Source organism: Sus scrofa, chromosome 7 (assembly GCF_054392235.1).
Source record: "Sus scrofa isolate SSC_HxYL_T2T_F1_AM1 chromosome 7, Sscrofa_HxYL_maternal_Yorkshire_Landrace_v2.0, whole genome shotgun sequence".
NCBI classification, from domain to species: Eukaryota; Metazoa; Chordata; class Mammalia; order Artiodactyla; family Suidae; genus Sus; species Sus scrofa.
In genome coordinates, this window is record NC_139389.1 from 3,110,237 (window position 1) to 3,132,198 (window position 21,962).

Below are 21,962 nucleotides of genomic sequence, written 5' to 3' on the forward strand. Positions count from 1 at the left end.
ATGTAGAAACCGTTTTTTTTTGGTTTTGCCATTTTCTTGGGCTGCTCCCACGGCATATGGAGGTTCCCAGGCTAGGGGTCGAATCAGAGCAACGTGGGATCCAAGCCTTGTCTGCGACCTACACCACAGCTCACAGCAACGCCAGATCCTGAACCCACTGAGCAAGGCCAGGGATCGAAACCACAACCCCATGGTCCCTAGTCGGATTCATTAACCACTGCGCCACGACGGGAACTCCCCCCTTTTAAAAATTAATCAATGAATTTATCACACCTGTCATTGTACAATGATCATCACAATCCAGTTTCACAGGATTTCCATCCCACAGCCCAAGCACATCCCCTCACCCCTCAAACTGTCTCCTCCGGAGACCATAAGTTTTCCAATGTCTGTGAGTCAGCATCTGTTCTGCAAAGAAGTTCAGTCTGTCCTTTTTTCAGATTCCACATGTCAGTGAAAGCATTTGATGTTGGTGTCTCATTGTCTGACTTCGCTTAGCATGATAATTTCTAGGTCCATCCATGTTGCTAAAAATGCCGGTATTTTGACCCTTTTAATGGCTGAGTAATACCCCATTGGGCATATGTACCACCTCTTCTGGATCCACTCCTCTGACATTGAGGTTGTTTCCATGTCTTGGCTATTGCAAATAGTGCTACAATGAACATCGGAGTACATGTGTCTTTGTGAGTCATGGTTTTCTCTGGATAGATGCCCAGGAGTGGGATTGCTGGATCAAATGGTAGTTCTATGTTTAGTTTTCTGAGGAATCTCCATACTGTTTTCCACAGGGGTTGCACCAATTTACAATCCCACCAACAGTGTAATAGGGTTCGTTTTTCTCCACACCCTCTCTAGCACTTATTGTTTGTAGACTTTTTGATGATGGCCATTCTGGCAGGTGTAAGGTGGTACCTCAGAGTGGTTTTGATTTGCATTTCTCTAATGATGAGTGATGTTGAACATCTTTTCAGGTGTTTTTTGGCCACCTGTATGTCTTCTTTGGAGAACTATCTGTTTAGGTCTTCTGCCCATTTTTTGATGGGGTTGTTTGTTTTTTTGGTATGGAGCTGCAGAAGGTGTTTATAAATTTTGGAGATGAATCCCTTGTCAGTTGATTCACTTGCAAATTCACTTTCTCCCATTCTGTGGGTTGTCTTTTTGTGTTGTTTAGGGTTTCCTTTGCTGTGCAGAAACTTTTAAGTTTGGTTAGGTCCCATTTGTTTATTTTTATTGTCATGACTCTAAGAGGTGGATCTGAGAAGATGTTACTGTGGTTTATGTCAGAGAGTGTTTGGCCTATGTTTTCCTCTAAGAGTTTTCTAGTATCTGGTCTTATATCTAGGTCTTTAATCCATTTTGAGTTTATTTTTGTGTATGGTGTCAGGGAGTGTTCTAATTTCATTCTTTTCCATGTGGCTGTCCAGTTCTCCCAGCACCACTTATTGAACAAGCTGTCCTTTCTCCATTGTATATTCTTGCCTCCTTTGTCATGGATTAGTTGGCTGTAGGTGCGTGGATTTAATTCTGGGCTTTCTGTCCTGTTCCACTAGTCTATATTTCTGTTTTTTGTGCCAGTACCATACAGTTTTGATGATTGTTGCTTTGTAGTAGAGTCTGAAGTCCGGGAGCCTGATTCTTCCAGCTCCATTTTTCTTTTTCAGCATGTCTTTGGCTATTCTGGGTCTTTTGTGCTTCCAAACAAACTTTAAAATATTTTGTTCAAGTTCTGTGAAAAATATCCTTGGTAATTTGATAGGGATTGCATTGAATCTATCAATTGCTTTGGGTAGTATAGTCATTTTGATAATATTAACTCTTCCAACCCAAGAGCATGGTATGTCTTTCCATCTATTTGTGTCATCTTTGATTTCTTTCATCAGTGTCTTATAGTTTTCAGAGTATAGGTCTTTCGTCTCTTTAGATAGGTTTACTCCTAGGTATTTTATTCTTTTGGATGTGATGGTAAACAGGATTGCTTTCCTAATTTCTCTTTCTGATCTTTCATTGTTAGTCTAATGTAGAAATCTTTTATAGCATCTCTGATTTTTTTTCCTATACAATTTCTAGAAGTGAAATTATTGGGTAAACATGCATGAATGTTTTTATGGTTCTTGATGGATCTTGCAAAACTACTTTCCAAAAATGCGTATTTGCCTGACAACTGATGCTCCCTTCGGTGGGCAGATGGAATGTTCCACTCAGCTCCCTGTGGACGTGGTGTGTACCCACGGCCACCTTCTGGATGGTTCTCTTGGGCGGCCCTCCTAGGAAGTGCTGTCAGGATAGTCAGCAGCCTAAAGGGTGGAACCTGGGGGGAGGTGCTCTCATGAGAAACGCAGCTGTGACATGAGTGGCCTTGTCCCAATCAGCTCCACGGAAGGTTCTAGAGAAAGCTGCAGAACCAAGAGCTGGGGCTTGATCCCAAGGGCTCAAGTTTCAGGGCACTTTAACTCAAAACAAACTTTCAAGTTTACGGTCTGCTCTGACAGAAGCATGAATTCGAGTATGGCCTTTGGGGGAGAATGAGTGAAATCAGACCTGATGTTGCCGGTGCTGAGACAGTACTAAGGTGAGCATCCCAGTACCCAGGCCCCTAGTCTGAGGTCCTCAGGTCCCGGGTGGCCATCCCCCCTGCAGCTGCCCCCCGCGAGTGTCTCACTGACACCGGGAGACCCTGCCCCTCACCTCTGTGTTTCTCAGCACCGCCCCCCCCGCCAGGTGGAGGCTCTCATGGGTCCACGTTCACACGTGAAGCCCACTCACCTTTGAGCCGATGGCTGAAACTTCCCTGCGTCCCCTCGGCAGCAGGGGCTCCCTCTCCTGGGAACACTCACTGCCTGTATGGGTGCTCCCCAGGGGACGCTCCCGTGGCCCTGTCCCGTCACCACCCATGCCTGCATTAGCTCCTCAGCATGAGTGTTGGTGGCTGACGAGGAGCAGGAGGAAGCAGGGGCTCCCCTTCTGTTGGGCTCGGCTGCCCTCAGGCAGAGCTCAGGGCAGTGCCAGGCACGCAGGCCGGGCCCAGTAGGGACCGGGTAACTCGTCTCACTGGTGTCTGGTGCCCTGGTACACGGCTCCGTGTGCCTACCGCCTCCGTGAAGATCGGGACGTGCTGCCTGGTGCGCTGCTGGTGTAACGTGGAACTGGTAAAGGCCAGTCTACACCGACAGCGACAGGACCATTTACCGAAACCAGTGTTCACTCGCTGTCAAGCCAAACCAAGTGACTTACGTTTAGCCCAGCAGAAGGTTTACAGCTGTGATCCGGGGCGACAAGGGACCAGCCAGGAGCGAGCGCAGAGGAGTAAGGGGAACGCCTCGTTCACACAGGGCTAAGTACTAAGAGTCACCCCAGTGACCGCCATTGAGATGAGGCAACAGGTGTCTGTGTCACCGTTCCGCCACCTTCATCTGGGCACGAACTGCGTCGGCTCCTTAAGGACAGGCTGCCGCTCCAGCTGCAGGTGAGGCGCTGTGGCGACGTGGTGAGGCGGTGCACTTGGCTGCTTCCATTCAGTCCTGCCAGCGCCCTGAGCTGACTTCCACGGCCACCCTACACTGCCGCCACGCACAGACTGGTCATGAAAGCTGATCGCACTTGTGCTCCGCAAACATTGGAAGCTGGGGTGACTGGATGGCCCAGAGCACTTCTGAGCCCTGGGAATAGCTCGCCAGCCAGCCAGCCAGCCAGCCAGCCTGCCCAGGAGGAAGGGGCAGGACCCCAGGAAGGAAGCGGGCCAGCCTGGAGGGTCTGCGCTGCTTACGCACCCAGGCGGGGCACGGCTCGGTTACGGGTGCGGGCAGGGGGGGCCCTGCTAGGGCCTCTACTGCTTCCTGCCTATTTCAGGGCTGCCGGTGAGAGTCATGTGACCTGCTAGACTTGAAGAAAACCCACCGATGCCGTGGCTACTTCCAGGCCCACAGGCACGGGAGGTCTGCCCGCTGCTGGGAGGATGCGATGAGAACGGAACGCCTGCAGGAAGCGCTCGTTCGCCGTTACCACGTGCCCCGCACCCTGCGTGCCGCCTGCTGTCACGGCGAGTGCCCCGGTCCCAGATCCTGACCTCAAAGCGCTCCAAGGCCCCTCACCCGCTTGCCGCAGCGCCTACGGTGTTGTGATGAGGAAGCCCACTCACGCTGGGCGGGGGGAGGTCTGGACTTGAGGGTGGCCCGACCAGGGCTCGGGGCCCAGCGTCCTGTCCGGGTGGGGCCGCGGTGCTGCCCGCTGGCCACAGCCTGGAGGGAAGGGCGCGGCCGCCCGGGAGGGTCACGGGAGGGTCACGGGAGAGGCGGGCGAAGCGGAGGGAGGGGCGGGGGAGGTGCCTGCTCCTCCCTCTCTGAGGCCCATCCCTGCGCGAGCCTCGGCCACGGTGATGCCACCGGTAACGCCATTCCTAGGAAGTGACGACAACTATGAAATAACAGTAACTGCAATGACCACTCACGAAGGCAGCTCTGCTCTTGCTCTTCCGTGTCACTAGATACTAATGAAATCACTTAATCAGAAGAATTTAATTCTTTTACTCTCACGACAGCTTTAAGGGGAAGCTAACATGATCACCATTGAGTTAAGCCCCCCCCCCCACCTTAAGAGGCACATTCCCCCTTTGGTGTTTCATTTCTGGAAGGGCTGTAAAATGCTCAGACAGACATGCCCTTCCACTTCGCAGGTGAGGAGCCAGCATCTCAGTGGATCACACTGAAAATATAATGAGAAAAGAAGCGACAGGAGTCACAGCAACGACACACCTAGACATAACCTTAATAAGAACTGTGTGCGAGTTTTTAGGAGACTACAACATTTATTTTATTTTATTTTTTTATTATTTTTTGCTTTTTAGGGCTGCACCCGCAGCATATGGAGGTTCCCACGCTAGGGATCGGACTGGACCTGTAGCTGCTGGCGTGCACCACAGCCACAGCAACTCGGGATCCGAGCCGCGTCTGCGACCTACACCACAGCTCATGGCAACGCCAGATCCTTAGCCCAACTGGGTGAGGCCAGGGATCGAACCTGTGTCCTCATGGATACTATTCGGGCTCCTTACAGCTGAACTACAATGGGAACTCCTAAAAATTTAGAAAATAGGGGGAAAAATGTAATTGTAATGTATACATGTAAGGATAACCTGACCCCCTTGCTGTATAGTGGGAAAATAATTATTAAAAAAATTTAGAAAATATAAAGTAAGTTTGAATATGGTGATACACTGTGTTCATGAAAAGACTGAGTGATATAAAAATGCCAGATTCAACTCTTCTGCCGAATTATGTGTTACACAATGATAATAAACATCCCAACAGGATTATTTTTGAGATACTTGAGAAAATTACTTTAATGTTTATTTGACTGAGCATGCAGTCAAGACTACGAAAGAACATTTTGAAAGGCATTTTGGGGATACAGTTAAGAGAGAGAAATGAACAGAAGATAGAAACCAGATCTGTTACCCAGAAGGAGAATTCTATTCACAAAACCAACCCATGGGGCTGGGGGCTTAGCTTGAAGAGGCTGCTTGAAAGAACAGAGATGAAATAGCGATTCATGAACTTCAGCGTAATTTCCCCCAGTCTTTTCTGTTTAGCAACAAGAGACACTGTGAAACTCCAACTTAGGAATACAGGTCATGTGGTCTTCCTCTAAAAATAGCTCTCTAGGCACAGGCCTCTCTTCTGTGCAGATTCAGGAGCCCCAGCCCTCCTTCCCAATGTTTACGCAGTCACACAGCACTGCTCCTTGTGGACTTCCCATCATTTTGTGCAACGGGAGAAGGCCTGAAGCTCTCAAAGCAGATCGGTGACAATCCAGTCAATGTCTAAAAAGGAGCTCAAAGAACCTGGAGGGGTCTCCGCATCCGCACCCCCTCGCTCCGCCTGGAGGCTCAGAGGCCGGCCATTCCTGGCGGGCAGGGCGCTGTGGGGCGCTGTGATGCTCCTGGCAGAGTGCCCAGCAGATTCAACCCTCTTTTGTCGTCCCCGTGTCCCATCTGGTTCACGTGTTTTGTCCTTGTCGTCGGGACAAGAGAGCACCCAGGTGTAGGTGTGTGCTCTCGCTGGTGTGGCCACATGGCCAGGTCCCAGCTCAGGTCCCAGCGGGACTGCTCACAAGGCCCGGTGTGGGTGACGAATTACACACTCGCCCTAACTCTTATCCGCTGTTGTCGGATTTCTGGGCTCTTCTGTTGTTTCCCTGCATGTCTGATGGTCTTTAAAAAGAAACGAGCCTGGAACGGGATGGCTTCTTTCTTTCATTCTCCAGGCCATGAGCATTCAAACCATTTTAATGGGTTTAATGGGTTGCAGAGAACCGTGGCCTCAAGGAGCCTGGAGCCGAGGCAGCCGGCAGGGTCTCCTCTGCAGGAAGAGAGGCCTAAGCGGGTCCACCAAGGACGGGACCCCGGAACCACAGGGACTGCTCTCCAGGACATAAGGGACCCGGCCACTCACGGGGTTTCTCACGAGGGAGGGGGTGGGGGTGCCCGTGGTCACCCCGGCTTCTGATGGGCTCCTCTGAGCGAGAACTGGCACTAACCTCAGGATGATTCTAACATTACTGTCCGTTTGTCTTTTCCAGTAAGTGAATACTTTCCCCCAAAGCAGACAGAGTTGGGCTGACACTCCCACAGGGGCACTCTGGCCCGGCCCTTCCAGAAGGTGGAGCAGAGGCGGCAGGACCGGGTGGGTGAGGGACTTGTCTTCATGCTTTCCAGGGTCTCTGAACGCCACACTGTCAGCGGGGGCCCGGGACTGTGTCCTCCTGTCCCTCCAGCCCTGCCCTCTGGAGGTGCTGGCTGCTCGTGGAGGGTGGCTGCCTGCCAGCCTGGACGCTGCTCGGGGGCGGGGGGCGGGGGGAGGCAGATGGTTAGTGAGCAGGAGACGGGCCGTCCTCTGTTCACGCAGCCCTGGGGGTGTGGGCAGAGCTGGCCACGTGGGGACACTGGAGACAGTCTGCTCGCCAGTGGCCTGGAGTCCCCCCAGGAGGCGGGGGGATTGGGAAGCACTGTGTCACCAAGGTTCTGGGAGGCGAAAGCCACCGAATGGCAGGTCGGCAGCATCTTGGTCACCCAGCCCTTCTTGGAAGTGGGCAGAGCCTGGGGCCTGAGCATCACGGCAGAGAGAAACCTGGCACTTGCCCGGGACAGCGACAACCAGAGCCCAGGCAAAGCGCCCGCCCGGGAGTGTCTGCCAGAGGTCGTGCTGCTGCCTGGCCTGGCTGTCCTTCGGCCGGGCGCACGGGGCCTCTGGCCACCACAGCAGCGGCCAGGCCAGGACCCGAGCCGCTGCAATGAGCTACAAGGTGAGGCGACGGCTGAGGCTGGCAATTCCAGCCGGTGCCCGACTGTTTATCGCCGGCTCGGGAGCAGTGTTGACGAACTCGGTCGGACACAGGCTGCTTCTCCTCTTTTCACACTTTGTAAAAGACACTTTGTTCCGCAGGAACCCGTCCCGACCTAAACAGTTGCTTTAGGTCCAGATAGTGGAGACGGTCGATGCGGCAAAAAAGATGGGGAACGGACCCCCCGTGGGGCGGCTCTTGGTTTTGCCTTGTCTCATGGGAGGACAGGTGAAAGCTCGGAGCAGGGTCACCTCGCTGCACGTGCCCGGCTCTGCGGTCAGGTCCGGGGAGAGTTTTGGCAGGGACAGCCGTCGCCAACGGAGCAGATCCAGAGTCGGGGTGACAGCACCACAGAAGGGACACCCAACATCCACGTTTCCAGAGCACAACCCAAAAGGTGCACGTGGCGTGGTTTCAGACTCAGGCTGTGAACCGGGCCATTAAAAACCACCCGAGGTGAGGCTGACGCTTCTCGGTGTTCAGCAGAGTCTGAGCGCGTCCCACCCCGCCCGGCCCCGGCACCAGAGCCCAGGCCCAGGCCCAGGCCCGGGCTCTCCAGCACAGAACCCCGCCAAGGCCCCACAGCCACGGTTCCCGAGTAGGTGCCAGGCCTGGAGGCGAACGCTCTGCTCCGCCACAGGCACGACATGGGGACAAACAACAGACATGAACCCACCAGAAACCGCAGCCCAGGGGCTCCCCACAACCTGCTTTAAGCTCAGCGTCAGACACACAACCCCCCTCCCGCCCCCCACCTTTCTGTCAAGCAGCCGCCTGGCACCCTTTGCCCCCAGCCCGCAGGAACCTGCTGTGCAGGAAGCAGAGGCAGGAGAGGCCATCAGCGACGCCCTCACGGCCCCAGGGGCCTCCTGACACAGCGCTGGGGTGGACACGCCAGCACATGTGACGAGCCGGCCTCCCTCTCTCCTCCCGGCCCTGGGGTCAGGCGGGAAAGGGCACCTCAGCGACTCTGGGAGAAAACAGCCTCCCCCGCCGGGGCACCTGGCAGGGCTCAGAGGGGGCAGTGCGCCTAGATGCCAAGAAGCTACGCTAGACCAGCCCCCAACCCAGCCTCAGCCCGAGAAGCCCCTGGAGAGCTGGTTGTGGAAGCTGGGAGGGAGGGGGGACAACGGACCCCAGCAGGGCCCGGCAGTGAGGACGTGCCCCTGCTCAATGCGACTCAGCTGTGCTTCTAGTCCTGCCCCTTGCGCCACCACTGTCCACGGGCCCCACTCGGCAGGATCTAGAAGACACCCAAGTGTGTGCGTAAGGACTCTCGAGGACTCTCAGAAGGTCTGGAGGAAGGGGTCCCTGCCGGGAGGACGGTGCAAGGCGACCACTGGAAGCCCAGAGTCCCTGCTGGGAGGACAGGGAAGGCCGACCCTCAGCCAGTCGGGACCACACCTGTCAGAATGTGGGACTGCTTCCACTTTGTCACCCTGCCCGCTCCTCCAGGAGGCCAGGGCCTCACGCGGGCGCTGAAACTTCTGAACAGCAGCTCTGGGGTGGGGCCTTGGGGAGTGAGCCTGGCTGTGACTGGAAAGGGACACAGGTCTGTGGGGACAGGCCCACATCTTCTTCCTTCTTTCCGGTGCTCCGCAGAGGGGCTGGGGGACGGCCGCACAGAAGGGCCGTGTCTCGGGCCATCAGGGCGCTGTTCTGGCTGAGAGAGAAAGGGACGGCCAGCGCGAGAGCTAGAAATGACAGCGTGGGATGTCTGGCGGGGCAGGCTGGGCCTCCTTTCTGTGCCAGCCCAGTGTGGCCACCCCTTGGTGCTTCTCAGCGCTCCTTGGGGGAGGAGAGGGCAGGGGCCCCCTCTCACCGAGCCCACCTCCCAGACCCTGGGGCTCTTGCAGGACGTGAGGCCAGGTACTGCCGCTGGAGCCCGGCTCTGAACACGCCCTCCAGATGGACACCCAGGAAGCAAGGGCTGACGACCCCAAGCGGCGGCATCAACTTCCGTCAGGACAGTGGGCTGCTGTGCCCACCCCTGGTCTCACCACGGAATGACAGGGCAGCCCTTTGAGACGGACCACAAGGTGGATGGATGCTGCCCTGGTGCCTGAGAGCACTGGTCCCCGCAGAGCCTCTCTGGGCATCCGCATCAAGACGCCAGCCGCCCTCTGCCTCCACAGCAGGGCGGAGAGCACAGGCTGCAGGTGCCCGGCCAGCGCTCCACAGCGGCCAGGACAGGTGGCTCTCCTCCCCGGGCTGCTCTCACCTGCTCCGGGGCAGGCAGGCTGCAGCGGTGGGCGACACGGGGCTTGGGCAGCACCACCCAACTCTGACCTCCTCTGGTGCCCAGCTGGCCCCCAGCAGCGGGAAGCCCGGAGGAGCTCCCGCAGCCTCCCTCTGCCTGCTGGGAGGCGGCCGTGGAGGCAGAGGCTGTGGGTGAATTACAGATTTCCTCTGCAGCCCTCAGGCTGTCTCCCTGACTGTGCTCATCTTTAACCGCGGAGGGAGAGCACCACGAAATGACTCTTCCAGCCCCAACTTTTGGCCATGGCTGGGTTTAAAATCGTAGTTGATTTGCAGTGTGGTGTCGTTTGCTGCTGTGCAGCAACGTGACCCAGTCGTACATACGTATACATTCTTAGTCTCATGTTATCCATCACGTTCTATTAGAGGAGACTGGATATGCTTCCCTGAAGAAGAGCCTGTGACCGTTCTGCCCTGTCCAGACAAGTGCCTCCAGGGGCCAGGTTGTCTTCATTTTCTCTGCTCCAGCAACTGGCACCACAGTCATGCTTCTGAGTGTGACACTTACAGAAATGCCTAAAACTGTCCAGCGCTTTACAGTTTACCAAGTTTCCGGGCACTTTTCTTGGCTCAGGTGACTCTTACTAGGTGTGCAGAGCGGTCCTCACGGAGCCTGTTCTACAGTTAAAGCGTCGGGTCTAAGAGGCAAAGCTAATGGATCCGACACGACAGGGCTATTGCTACCCTGACTTGGAGCAAATCTCTACGTCGTAACCCTTTCAATCTCAGGTAGTTCTGTGAATGCACGGTGGTTTTTAAACGCGGTTTTTAGAATCTGCACACCGATTTTATCACGTTTGCATTTGAAACGCTGAAGGCCAGCGCATACGCTACTTGGTGTGACTAACCCAGAATTCCTCGGTGCACACACCTCCCGCTCCCGCGTCCACACAGCCTGCACAACTGCGGACGGCCTCTGGCGCAGTCTACGGTCCCAGGCTTGGCCTCATTTTCAGTAGCTTGGCTGAAAACATGAATGATCCCAGGATAGAGTTCGACTACCCCTGCTGCCCCGGGCTTTTCTGGGTTTTGGAGAGACGTGTTTTTCCTGGAAGACACAGTTCTGTGATGAGTTCGCGTGTCTTCCGCCCTTTTCCCCTTTCCTACTCGTTCCTTGCCCCTTCCTCATGCGTCCAATGGGCTGAGTAGGGCGTCAGCAATGTCCTTTCCTCACAGACGGGCTGAGTAACCCACACAACTGCACCAAGGCGCCGGTTAGTGGGGGGTGGGCAGCCAGGGCTCTGTCCTGAGATTGGGGTCCCAGCCCGGCTCCCCAGGATGGGCTTGGAACACCCCACTGTGGCCTCGGTCTTCTGCACAGACCCCACCCAGCACCAGCCACAGCCATGTCGTGTAGCCTTCACATCTGTCTCCACAGCAGGATGAGAGCTCTCTGAAGTCTGGGGATGTGTCCTCTTTTTTTTTTTTAATCTTTTTAGGGCCACACCCGTGGCATACGGAAGTTCCCAGTCTAGGGGTTGAATCAGAGCTGCAGCTTCCAGCCTGCACCACAGCCACAGCCATGCAGGATCCAAGCTGTGTTTGCGACCTACACCACAGCTCATGGAAATGCTGGAACCCACTGAGCGAGGCCAGGGATCGAACCCACGTCCTCATGGATGCTCCTCAGCTCTGTCTTACCGCTGAGCCATGACGGGAACGCAGGGACTGTGTCCTCTTCATGTCCCCAGCACTGAGCAGTGTGGAGTTAGCTTCCTTCCCACCCCCTAAACAAAGAGTCTGAGGCTGGTCCTTGTCACGTGTCCTGGGGGAGACCTCTCATGACCTTGCCGAGGTGGTGGGCAGAGCCAGGCAAGGAGAAAGCAGACAGGGCCCTCCCCCGACCAGCTGCTAGAAGGGAGCCTTCTCCCTGGAGACCACGCAGGGCTTGGAGGCCAGCACTGGGGATTCTGGGATGACTGTGGCTGGGGGAGGAAGGTGGACCCCAGGGATCTGGCTGACAGAGAGCTCTGTTGGTCCAGGAGGGGGTGTCCCCGAGCTGGGACTGTATTAAGAGGACCTGGGAACCTGCTGTCACCACTCTGGCACTGGTCCCCGGGGGTAGGGAACATTCTCCTTGTGTCACCTCCGGAACTGCGGCCATGCAGGCAGGCTGACAACAGCCCTGAACCCCAGTGAGATGACAAAGGAAAACTAACAGTAAGAGTTAAGGGAATCTAGGAGCCAGACAGAAAACATCTGACCCAAACGGCCGCCTGTAACACAAAGCTGCTGGCAGAGGCAGAGGAACAGCGCAGCTAGAGCGCTTAGACTCTGGGAGAAACTGCTGGTAGGGAACAGACTTACTGACGAAATTTACACATGTTGGGAGACAGAGTGTCTTGATGGAAAAAACATTATCTTTTTGCAAATATCTGTAAAAATATATGCTTCTAATTACAAGCATCAGGCTATAGAAGGCAATTGTCAAAGAGTAGCAAAGCGGACCTCCCACACTAATCACAAGAGGGGAGAAGGAATGAAGAGCTACTTGGTAAAACCAATAAAAATAAAGAGGCGAAGAAAAGAAAACAAAGCCTAATAAATAACAGAATGAGATGAAGGAATGAAATCAACTCTATCAGCCATTAAATGAAACGTGGCAGGACTAACTGGGAATGATAACAAACAAGACAAAACTCCTAAAACAAACTGCAAGTGGAGGGATGTATCAGGGTGTGCTAGGCGTGTTCTGGGGGAAAAAGGCCAGTTTGTATTAATATGAGGCGGGGTTGAGTCTAAGAAGCACTAAACTGAACAATCACCAACATCTGCCAAAAAGACGGAGCAGCTGAAACCCCCATGCGCTAAATAAAGACAGTAGCTAAACTCATCAAGCTGGGACTACGAGAAATGAAAGGGGACATTCATCAAAACCCACTCCTGTGGGAACGCTGACGGTCGTCTTCCGAAAGAGAACAGAGCAGAGCCTTCAAGGACTTGGCCAGAGAAAGTCTTAAAAAGCTCTCCACCTCTCAGGTTAATTTACTTCTTGTTAGATTTTTGAATTAGCTGCCTCAGAATTGCCCACAACTTCCTCTTAAAGAACATCCTTAATATGCAGTCCTTAAAAACGACCCTGTAGAATATTTAAGGGCCTGGAAGATAGAATTTGAGTGGAAAAGAAAGAGCTGGGCACAAGTCATCATCAGGCCGCAATCATCACCCCGTCCCGGACTCACACCTTTTGCTTCAAGTGGTCGCGGCCGCCCAGCTGACAGATCAGGATTCGTTAGCGGATCGGAAATTCTGACCTGGCTTAACCTCAAGCAAGTTTCCATGACTGTACCCGACTCTTGTGGCTTTCAGGACCCCCCCGGAGCGGGGAGAGAAGGCATCCCAGCTGGTAACCCCAGTTCTCCGGGATTAAAGGTGAGCTCACCTGCTTTACCTGCTGAACCGACTATCCTTGAGAGACACACTCACTGGGCAGGTGCCAGGCTTAGTGGCCGAACGTCTTGGTTTCCCACTTAATTTTTACCGACAGCCCATCTCTACATAAGGCCCACACCTCAGGATGAGTACATGCAGAAGCAGGGAAGTTTAGTGCTCTGGCTACACTTTCACAGCTGGCACGCGGCTTACGGAGCTGACACAACCCAACCCAGGTCTTCTGACGATAAAACCTGCCATCTTTATAAATATATGTATGTACGTTCACAACTCAGAGCTAAGTGGGCGTAGGGGGTCGGGCGCGGGCGGGGGGGACGACACGGCAGCTCCCGGGCTGGGGACGAACCGAGAAGGGTCGCTGGGGGCGGATCTGGCGGAGACCAACATCTGTCATCTTTTACTACAACACACTTCCTCTCCTATTTTTCCCAGTTCTTGTTTTAGGGCGGCGTCCCGCACCATTCAAGCAGATGCTTCTGTTCTTCCCAGTTAATATTTTACGGAGAAACGCCACGCTAGTCAACGGCAGAGTCCCCGGGTCACCGAGGCTGGGCTGCAAGAGGCCGAGACAGACGGAGACGCAGCTCCCACCCAGGTTTACTGCGCCTCGGCTGCAGGAGCCCCCCACCCCTTCGGAAATGGGAGTTTGGGGCGATGGGCGCTGAGCCGGGCGAAGCACAGGCCAGGTGCCCTGGGCCGCGCGGAGGACTGGGCCTCATGCATCTCTGGCCAGCGGTTTCCGAGGGCGCTCAGGCTTTGCCAGAAAAGGAAGCGGGCCGAGCGGAGGGAACTGGACCGCCCTGTCTGCTCTGATCCCACTTGCGCCTCTGCCAAGGCTGGCCGATCCCAGCTCTCCCAGCTCTCCCAGCTCGGGGAGGCGGATCTTGCAAAGGAAATGGCACTTTCTTCCTGAAGATGGGGGAGGCGGGCCCCACGGAGCTGCTTGGGGACCGAGGGCAGCGCGAGGAGAGGAAAGGCAGCGGGAGAATGTCCACTTCCCGCCCCGAGGGGTCGGCCCGCTGCCCTATTTGGCCCCTTGCCCCAGGTTTTCTGGAGAAGAGGCCGGGACAGCTGCTCTGGCAGTGGGGGAGCGTGTGTGCAGGTGCTGGGGGCCAGTGGGGCCATGGTCCCCACGCTGCCAGGTCTCCCCCCGGATGCCCGGCCATCAGAGCCCTAGGCCCTTTCCTCTCCCAGCAGAACAACAGGCAGGTCTGTGCAAGACGGCCTTCTTCTTCCGATGTTTCCCCAAATTTTATTTTCTGAAATAAGAGATAACACTTGGTGTGGCTCTAGGCAGCTGCTTCCTGGCAGCGTTTCCCCTCTGCCGGGAGGGAGAAGACACGGGGAGAGACCAGCAGGAAGGTAAACAGCTCTCGGCACCGCCCGACCCGCCGAGGAGCGCGAACCCCGGCTGTCTGCCGGCACCCGGGTCTCAGGGACAGCCTGATGCTCGAGTCACACCTCAGGGGTGCGTTTACGTGGTCTGGGGTGTCGCTCACGTGTCACACGGTACAGGTTGTGGAGAAACACAGGGCGTAAACTCCCCGTGCAGACCACTTTAAAGTATCCCACCCAGTGGCACTCATGACATTCCTAGCGTCCTACACCCATCACCACCCTCTGCTGCCAGGATCTCTCATCCCCCCAAGAGCAGACCTCGTACCCATTCGCAGCCACTGCCCATTCTCTCCCCCGGCCCCTGGCAACCACCAGGGGCCTCCACACGCCCTCTGGATTTCCCCATTCTGCACATTTTCAATAAACGGAACCATAAAATATGTGGCCTTTGCGTCAGGCAGGCTTCTTCCACTTCGCATCAGGGATTCATTACTTTCAGGCTGACTTCCACGGCAGGCAGGCAGGCAGGCAGGCAGGCAGGCGTCGTCTTTCACTTGTCCCTCTTCGGCTGGAGGACACGTGGGTTGTTTGTACCTCTGGCTGTCGTGAGTAACACTGTCGTGAACACTTGTGCACGCGTCCTTGTTTCCATTCCTTTGGAGGAGACTTGCTGGACGATAAGTAAGGTCATGGTTACCTCATTTCCAAACGTCAGGATTCGGCAACGCTCCCGGGTGAGCCTAACATCCAGCCAAGCCCAAGAACCCAGCTAGCTAAGATCCAACTACCAGTTTTTATACAAGATAAGCGACCCAATAAATCAGCAAAATCCTGACCCAAGAACAAGAACTAAATTACAAGGGAAATCAGGGCCGACGGGGAGACGCGGGAACAGCCGCTAATGAGAAGGAAGGTCAGAGACAGACGGTCCAGGACACCGGGGTCCCAAGCCCAACGCACAGACACACAAAGTGAAAAGAACTGCATTTGTGAGATAACTGGAAATTCAAACACTGCATGTTTGATGATATTAAGAAATTACTGTGAATTTGTTATAACAATGGCACTGTACTGACGTACTGAAATAGTTTCATATTAAAATGAACATTTTCTCAAACAACATGACTGGGCACAGGTGGGCATTTGCCATTGGCCACGAATGTGTAATTCTGATGGAAGGTAGACGGCTGGCGGTGGGTACATGATAAAAATTTAAACAAGCTGGTGTAGGTACTTTGAAAATCAATACGGAGCTTCCAAAAAATTAAACATGGAACTGCCATACGAGCCGGCAACCCACCTCTGGGTATCGACCCCAAGCAAATGAGCTAGTATTTTGAGGACATCTCGCACCTCCGAGTTCAATGCAGACCCTGCCCGTGACAGCCAAGACCCAGGAGCAGCCCAGGAGCCCGTCCCCAGATGAAGGGACCAAGAAAATGCTAGGTACATGTGCACGCACACACACACACACACTCACACACACAACACACACACAGTACTCATACAACACTCATACTCACACACTCTCAAACACAGAGGAATACTGCTCTGACATAAAAAGAAGAAAACCTCTCCATTTGTGAAAACATGAATGAACCCGTGGACATTATGCAAAGTGAAATGAGCCAGACACAAAAGACAAATATTGGAGCTCCCGTCATGGCGCAGCAGAAATGAATGTGACTAGGAACCATGAGGTTGTAGGTTCGATCCCTGGCCTCGCTCAGTGGGTTAAGGATTCGGCATTGCCGAGAGCTGTGGTGTAGATTGCAGATGTGGCTTGGATCTGGCGTTGCTGTGGCTGCGGTGTAGGCCGGCAGCTGTAGCTCCGATTGGACCCCTAGCCTAGGAACCTCCATATGCTGTGGGTGCGGCCCTGAAAAACAAAAACAAACAAACAAACAAAAGACAAATATTGCATGGCGTCACCTTATACATGGAATTAAAAAGAAAATAAAAGTCAAACTCACGGCAACAAAGAGCACAAAGAAGAGGGGTTACCAGGTGGGGGAGGGGAGGTGGAGATTGATCAAAGGGTACAAACTGAGTTATGAGACAAGAAAGTTCGGGAGCCCGAGGGTCGTCTCCACTCTATAGTAACTACAGTTCAAGACAATATATTGTACACTTGAAATGTGCTAGAGAGGAGAGCTCACGTGTTCTCCCTGCAGCAGAAAAGGCGACTGTGAGGGGATGGGTATGGAATCATCGGGACCTTGGGACTCTCACAGTGTATACAGGCACCAACACAGCCTGTCCTGCACTTCAACACACACGACTTTTATTTGCCAATCAAACTTCAATAAAGCTAGGGGGAGAAACGTAAAAACAAAACAAAACAAATAAAAAGTCATAGCCATTGCAAACAAACATAGATGGCAAATGTAAGCAAACGTCTATTTGTTTAAGAAAACTCATCCCTGCTCACTGCCCTCCTTCCCGAGCTAACCACCCTCCTGGGACTGTGAGGACAGTGGGTGCAGTGAGCACAGCAAGGGCAGTGAGCACAGCAAGAGCAGTGGGTGCAGCGAGCACAGTGAGTGCAGTGAGCACAGCAAGAGCAGTGGGTGCAGCGAGCACAGTGAGTGCAGTGAGCACAGCAAGAGCAGTGGGCGCAGTGAGCAGAGTGAGTACGGGGAGGACGCTGAGGGCAGCGGGGAGGACGGTGAGGGCAGCGAGCACGTGCAGATTCACTCCCCGTGTGCTTTCAGGGTAATGCAATGAGCTCCCTGAGCAGGGTTCACTGGCGATGCCTGGGGCCTTGTTGCCTTTAAAGACAAGGATTTTCTTCTACATTTTCCTGTTGAGTCCATTCAAAAAGGCTCTAGAATTTGAAACGAATCCAATCCTGTTTTTTATTGTGGTAAAATATACACATGAAATTTGCCATTTTAAAGTGTACAGTTCTGTGGCATCAACTACCTTCAGGCTGTAGTGCAGACATCACCACCATCCCCTTGAACTTTCTTTTCTTTCCAAACTGAAACCATGTCCGCAAGCAGCACCGCCTCTCCCTCGGGCTTCCCCCAGTCCCGGCAAACACCACGCACATCCTGTCTCCATGATGTGACTCCTCTAGGGACCTCATACAAGGACTCACACAGGAGTTGTCCTTCTGTGGTTTATTTTTCTGAGCATAATGTCTTCAAGGTTCATCCATGCTGTGTCCTGTACAGAATTTCCTTCCTTTGTGAGGCTGAATGCGTGTACCGCCTTCTGTGCGTCCACCATTCACTGATGGACGCATGGGGTGCTTCTCCTTTTGGCTACTGTGAATGATGCGATGAACAGTGTATGCAAATATCTGGTGAGTCCCTGCTTTCAATTCTTTTGGGCACTGCCCAGCAATGGAACTGCTAGATCACACTGTAATTCCAGCCAACATTCTTTGTAATAATAATCTGTCCACAGTTTCCTACTGCATCCATCCATCCATCCATCCATCCATCCATCCATCCATCCATCCATCCATCCATCCATCTATCTTTTTAGGGCCTTACCCATGGCACACGGAAGTTCCTGGGCTAGGGGTTGAATTGGAGTTGCAGCCACCAGCCTACACCACAGCCACAGCCACAACAGATCCAAGCCTCATCTGTGCCCTACACCACAGCTCATGGCAACACTGGATCCTTAACCCACTGAGTGAGGCCAGGGATCAAATGGTGTGGAGACTCGTCAGGTTTGTTACTGCTGAGCCATGACGGGGACTCCCTCCTGCTGCCCTTAGAACAGGCTGGGCTGGGGGTGGAAAGTGAGAAGGCAGGACAAATCTGTGTTCCCATCCAGGGCTTTGTCCTAAGACAAACCTGGTTTACGACCTCGCTCTGCCACCTACTGGCTCTGAAACCTTGGGTTTGTTACCTAAACCTGGAGGCTGCTTCCTCACTTACAAAACGGGGTAACGCCAACCTTGTATAAATGGCTAGTGCTGGTTAAGTGCTGGCTCAGTGCTCGGCACACAGCGCTCGACGCTTCTGCTGGCTGCATTTCTTCCGTTTCTGGTCCGGGTCGTGGCTGAGGAAGGGGCGCCCAGGTGAAGGCGAGTCCCTCCGGCTCTGATCACAGCTTCTTCCCCCACGGGCCGAGCTGCCCTCGGAACAGACACCCCAGGATGGCAGCAGACCTTCCTGGCTTCCGGGGAGGCCTACCGAGAGTCCGGTCCCCGCCTGGTTCTCTTCTCCTTCCTAACAGCCTTATGACTGGAGACCACCTCACAGCCCCTCACACCAACCCACCCACAGGGCCCGATTCCTGGCTTTCAGTTGACCCTCAGCGGCGTGCCCATCACCACAATGCGGCCTCATGACCCCAAACAAAGAGGCTCCGCACCTGTTCGCCGTCACCTGCCTCACCTCCCACATCCCCAGCCTCTGGCGTCCACTAACTGACCCACCTCCTGTCTCCACAGCTTTGCCTACTCCGGTCATTCATGAGAACGAATGACCTTATGTCAAAATGTGTCCTTTGGGGCCTGGCTTCTCTCACTCAGTCTCCTGTTTTCAAGGGTCCCCGACGCTGTGGCAGGTTCTAGAACTTCATTCCTCTACGGCACGGACACATCATGTTCTGTCTGTCCACCCATCACGGGACGGACACTGGGTCGTTTCCACCTCCTGGTAGTGTGAACAGTGCTGCTGCGAGCACACCGGTCACCCTTTTGCGCGGATGCATGCGTCCACTCCTCCCGGCTCTGTGTCTGGGGTGGAATTCTTGGATTGTACCGCTGCTGCTTAAGCCTGATACAGAACGGCTGCTTCCAGGCTCTGTCCGGAGAACGCCAGACCATCGGAAGCCAAACGCCTGGCGCTGGCTCCACTCAGTGAGCGCTTTAAAAGGCCAGCAAAGTCTGCAGTTTGTAATCTCACTGTGTTGATACTGAGCATCTCTTCGAGTTCCCTCTTCTGAGAACTCTAGAGTCCTTTAAATATTGACTTTGCTACCTGTCTGTATCTCTACTTGTATTTCAAATCACTTCCCCTGGCTGGTGGACATTTTCATATTCTGCACCTAATGTACTGTTACTCTGGTTAATTAAAACTGCTTACTTTTTCTGTGGACCTGCTCCCCAAAAAGAATCACTGCTCTCTTCTCGATACCTCCTGTCCAGGCTCAAAGTAGAGGAAGAGTTGACAGGCTCTGTCCTTGCAAAAGCTGCCTGGGCACCACCAGCGGAATCATCTGCAGCAGGACACGTTTTTGAGGGAGGTGGAGCACCCCTCCTAGTTCGGCAAAGCCCCGTTTCTGGTCTGCCTCTCCCAGCACCAGCCTACACGAGCGGCTCTGAGTTCAGGTGAGCGGCAGAGAAAGCCAGGCTGTCTGTCCCACACTGACCCCCGCAGCTGTGACTCACCCAGCTGCTGCAATCCCACTGCTGCCTTGCCTCAAAATGTACTGGGGGCTGTAGGGGCCCCCAGAAAGAGGTGGTGCTGTCTTCCAGGAGTTGAACAAGAATTCCAAAAAAGACTCATGGTAGATACGGGCTCTGAGAGGGTATTAGGAAGTAAATTTCATGAAGACAAAAAAGAAAACATTTCTGTCAAAGTTCACGCATAGAAAAAAGTGATATTAAGTGGTTTTCCTTAGTTAGAGGATTTTGAATCGGTAACCAGTTAAGAACAATGAGTAATTTCTAGAGCAGGTTACGAAAGCCGTATGTACTATGACATTTGAGCAGTACTTAAGGATTACGTAAGAATATATTTCCAGCTGAAAACTCAAGAAAACATAAAGATGCAACAGAAAACAAACCTGGTGTCCGATATGGTTTTGGACTTAAGACTGGGAGCAAAAAGTGCAAGAGTGTTAGGGCTATGGCACAAAGGAAGAGGTATTTTGGATTTTAAGTCGAAGCAAGTGCTAGAGATCTTTAAGAAAAGTCAGAGGGAAAAATGGGCTTTTCCTGTAGACACAGAATTCTGCTCTCCACAATCATACTAATATGTGAAAGCCTTAAAGAAGTAAACGGTTCGTGTTTTTTGGTCTCTTTAGGGCCGCACCCTCGGAAAGTGGAGGTTCCCAGGCTAGGGGTCGAATCAGAGCTGAAGCCGCCAGCCTACACCACAGCCAAGCAATGCAGGATCCGAGACTTCTGTGTAACCTACACCACAGCTCACAGCAACGCTGGATCCTTAACCCACTGAGCAAGGCCAGGGACTGAACCCGTGGCCTTGTGGATGCTAGTTGGGTCTGTTAACCATTGAGCCTCGACGAGAACTCCCAGTCTTTTTAAAATCAGAGAAGGACCTCCAAGTGGTTGCTGTAGATCAAGAAGTTAATCCCAGAGGAGGAGGAATATGAGTGTTCACTGAGCACCTACCAAGTTCCCGGCACTTAGGCCGAGCACGTTATGCACATAACTCAGCGCCATCGCGTCAGCATCCTTAGCAAAGCGGCATTAAAGTCTCTGCTGTGGGGGTGGGGGCCCAGGGAAGCAGCCTGTTCCAAAGGACAGGAGCTGCTGAGCTCGGAGCTGTGACTCATCTGGGCTACGAGCCCAGAATCAAAGTTCAAGCCAGCCCATCACGGCAACGCTAGCCACACGGCTAATGCATCCTAACTAGACCAACAATCAATACCGCACTTCAAAGGTAGGCACCAGAACATCAGCTTCAACTCACGACACTGGTCACACTGTATTTACAGAAGCTAAGCTGGGGTTAGGGACCTGGGGAGTACGTTTGGTTTTAAATCAGTAGCTCTTTGCTGATCTTTGACGCTTTTGATTTAATTGTGCTTAATACTACGCAAGCTATTTTAAAAAAAACGAAGTTTAGGAGTTCCCGTCGTGGCGCAGTGGTTAACGAGTCCGACTAGGAACCATGAGGTTGCGGGTTCGGTCCCTGCCCTTGCTCAGTGGGTTAACGATCCGGCGTTGCCGTAAGCTGTGGTGTAGGTTGCAGACTCGGCTCGGATCCCAAGTTGCTGTGGCTCTGGCGTAGGCCGGTGGCTACAGCTCTGATTCAACCCCTAGCCTGGGAACCTCCATATGCCGCGGGAGCGGCCCAAGAAATAGCAACAACAACAACAACAAAAGACAAAAAGACAAAAAAAAAAAACAAACCCAAAAAAACGAAGTTTAAGATTTGACACGTTTTTGGAGGCAGGGGAATCGGTGCGCACACCGTGAGGGCATCTACACACAGGGTTAGCCTTGCAGGGGGCCACGTGCAGGTCCGGTCACGCTGGGGACCGCTAAGCGTTTCACGGAGCGGAAGTGTTTCAGCCTGACAGGTACTCCCGTCTGCGGCCGAGGCCCTTCTCTGCAGCCCAAAGAAAGTTTATGAATGTCACCTGGTGCTTCAACTGGCTTTGCACCTGTGAGCCTGTGAGGCCTGGCGCTTCCTTGCATTTCTTAGGTTCTTAATCAATAAGAGCCTGTTAAAAATCTAATACGTGGCGTTCCAGTTGTGGTGCAGCGGAAATGACTCTGACTAGTATCCACGAGGATGCAGGTTTGATCCCTGGCCTCACTAAGTGGATTAAGGATTCAGTGTTGCTGTGGCTGTGGTGTAGGCCGGCAGCTGTAGCTCCAATGCAACCCCTAGCCTGGGAACTTCCATATGCCTCGGGTGCTGCCCCCCACCCCAAATCCAACAGTGTACTTAAAAATACTTAGGAAGGGAAAATTT

General features: G+C 53.6%; 1 protein-coding gene and 1 long non-coding RNA gene across 5 annotated transcripts in view; one reads left to right on the forward strand and one right to left on the reverse strand.

The window, feature by feature from the left end:
• The window catches only part of LYRM4 (LYR motif containing 4), a 162,634-nt gene that overhangs the window by 47,233 nt on the left and 93,439 nt on the right, over window positions 1–21,962 (reverse strand). The window lies entirely within an intron of this gene.
• LOC146401144 (uncharacterized) lies at window positions 6,960–16,238 on the forward strand. The gene is made up of 2 exons (XR_014809525.1): window positions 6,960–12,969; window positions 13,423–16,238. It is a non-coding gene; the product is annotated as an uncharacterized LOC146401144 (long non-coding RNA).